The sequence below is a fragment of the Dipodomys spectabilis genome, unplaced genomic scaffold (assembly GCF_019054845.1).
Source record: "Dipodomys spectabilis isolate Male_0828 unplaced genomic scaffold, ASM1905484v1 ptg000420l, whole genome shotgun sequence".
In the NCBI taxonomy this organism is placed as follows: domain Eukaryota; kingdom Metazoa; phylum Chordata; class Mammalia; order Rodentia; family Heteromyidae; genus Dipodomys; species Dipodomys spectabilis.
In genome coordinates, this window is record NW_024871097.1 from 3160164 (window position 1) to 3162999 (window position 2836).

General features: G+C 34.3%; 1 non-coding gene across 1 annotated transcript; it reads left to right on the forward strand.

Annotated features, from left to right (window-relative positions):
- The first annotated feature begins 2166 nt into the window (after positions 1-2166).
- On the forward strand, positions 2167-2273 carry LOC122097274. The gene has a single exon (XR_006145509.1). It is a non-coding gene; the product is annotated as a U6 spliceosomal RNA (small nuclear RNA).
- Positions 2274-2836: the final 563 nt, after the last annotated feature.

Sequence of the window (2836 nt, forward strand, 5' to 3'; positions counted from 1 at the left end):
AGTCGAATCTGTCAAAACTTACCAGTTTTAAGAGATAAGAGAAGTGCTAAAAGAACTCTTAGAGACAAATATATCTTCAACATATTTGGTTCCAACCATTCCGTCTAGGGCATATTCAACAAGTAGTGAAACTTGTGTTGGCTGTATCTATGCGTCTTTCTCCATGTGTGCATGTATACATGTGTATATGTATGTGTGTATTTGTATGTAGAGCAATATACATGTGTACATATATAAGGGCATATGCACACATATATGCATGTATAAATAAATATACATATATAAATATATGTACATATATTTATATATTTCAGGTGTTTAGTGATTTAATCTAGACTTCCCAGCACATTGTCATTCTTACAAAGTGTACATGATAAACTGCTCTGAGGATCTGTGCTCACTTCCCCCACTTCCTTGTTTTCCATCCCTGTGAACAACTTCAGCCTACTTTCCATAGGATAGCTTTGTTTTTGTTACTTACTGATAATACAAGAAAAAGGTTGCTTGTAAAAGGAAAAGACCTTTAGGACACAGGTTAAAAGTATCTTTATCCGTCCCAATGATTCCTATGAGGAAAATTTGTAATAGTACTAAAAGTGAACAGGAATTCCTAGATCTGTTGTTTTGCCATTTAGAATGGCAAAGGATAATATCACGTCACTCTTACAACTCTTAAAGAATGCAAGGGTAACTGATGGTCCCTATCATGTTCCCAAAATCCCAGTGGGTCCTGAAGGATAATAGTAGCCCAGCAGAAATTCTAAGTAGCAGACATGGAGCATGAAAGAGAAAGAGAGGAAATAAGAGAGAATGAAAGAGAGAAATATCATAATAGTGAAAGTGCATAACAGATAAACAAGAGCTGTATGAGAATATTCATACTGCTATCTTTAGACTCTACATGTACATTTGAAGGTATTTGATGTATGATAACCCATCAACACCACATTCCTCAGCACCACATAAGCAGAAAAAGATGGAAGTGGTGCTGTGGCTCAAGTGGTAGCAATAGCCTTGAGATGAAGAGCTGAGGAGCAGTACACAGGACCCAGAGTTCAAGGCCCACAACCAACAGAAACAAAACCAAAAACCTAAACACAAAAACCATCTCTCAATTTTGTGGCCTCAACTCTGTAAAACCACTGCTTCAGCATAGGGCTAAGATTTATTTGTGGACATTTATCAACACTCCTGATTCAAACTCTACTTGAGAAAATTTTAATCAATATTTTGTTCTTAATTTTGCTCTTTGTAAATTCACATGCACCTATAAAAAATGGTATGGCCATCCCAGTAACATTCTCAAAGTATCTCGTAATGATGACTTACAAAAAGTTGTATTATATTACAACAAGGAAAACAATGCTACAAATAAAGAAAACCAATAATTAAATATTAATGATTAATAAAATAAAAACCAAATACCATTGTTTCCAGTATTTGAAGTGTACTACATATTAGATTTTACTATTTTCTCATATTCCTGTACATTTAAAACTGGCTAAGATTATGATGTTCAACAAGAGTTTTATAGGCTATGAGTAGTCTTTAAATTTACCCTCTAAGATTACTATTTATGTCTCGTCTCATCATCTGTATATGGTTTATATAATCATTTTTGTTCCTCGCTAACATATAAAGTAAGGAAGCCCTAAAGTTTTAACAGAAACTGTGTAGTTAACAAAGTCTTAACTCTTCACTGTTTCTTCATACAAAGACTTTGCAACTTCTCATTAGTAAATTTTCTATAAACTCTGAATTGCACATACTTAGTAGTATATGTCTGCTACCATAAATCTTAAATACTTTATAGAAAAGTTTTATGACCTACCAAACAATCTTAATTTTGGCATATAAGCAAATTCCCAAAATTAAACATATTTAAAACATTAAAACTTTAAAAAAAAACTTAACACTTGCTGCAGTGTTCATTATGATAGGTGCCTTGTAGAGAATAATTGAATTCCTCTCCCTACACATCTGTTGAACAACAAATATGTGGAATTATTTTGTTTTTGACATATCAGTCTTGACTTTAGTCTTAAATGTGTGCTTATGTAAGAAATACATGGTTCTAAAATTTCACAACAATTCTTTTGAACTTACTTTTTGTTGTAATGTCTAGTTTAAGAAAATCAATTCCACTTTATATATAAAAAATGTTCTGTGCTCAATTCAGCAGCACATACACTAAAATTGGAACAATACAGAGAAGATTAGCATGGTCCCTGTGCAACTATGACACGCAAATTCGAGAAGCGCTCCACATTTTTACATTAACAGATGCTGGAGGGGATGTGGCCAGAAGGGAACCCTACTTCATTCTTGGTGGGAGTGTAAACTTGTTCAACCACTTGGAAAGCTGTATGGAGGTTCCTTGAAAGGTTCCACATAGAGCTCCCGTATGACCCAGCAATCCCACTTTTGTGCATTCACCTAAATAGTCAGGAAAAAGACCATATGAAAATTATCAATACAATTGTGTTTATTGCAGCATTATTTCCCATAGCTAAGATATGGAACCAACCCCTATGTCCCTCAGTAGATGAATGGATCAAGAAAACATTGTGAGTTTGTGTGTGTGTGTGTGTGTGTGTGTGTGTGTGTGTGTGTGTGTGTGTGTGTGTGTGTGTACGGGAATTCTATCGTCCATCAGAAAGAATGACATCGCCCAATTCGTTACAGAATGGAAAGACTTGGAAAAATTATATTAACTAAAATAATCCAAGTCCAAAGAAACATCGGTCACGTGGTATCCCTTATTGGCAATAATTAATATATGTCGTGGATAAGCAGAAAAGGTCAAAAGCTATGTGCATAGGAATAAATAAGGTGA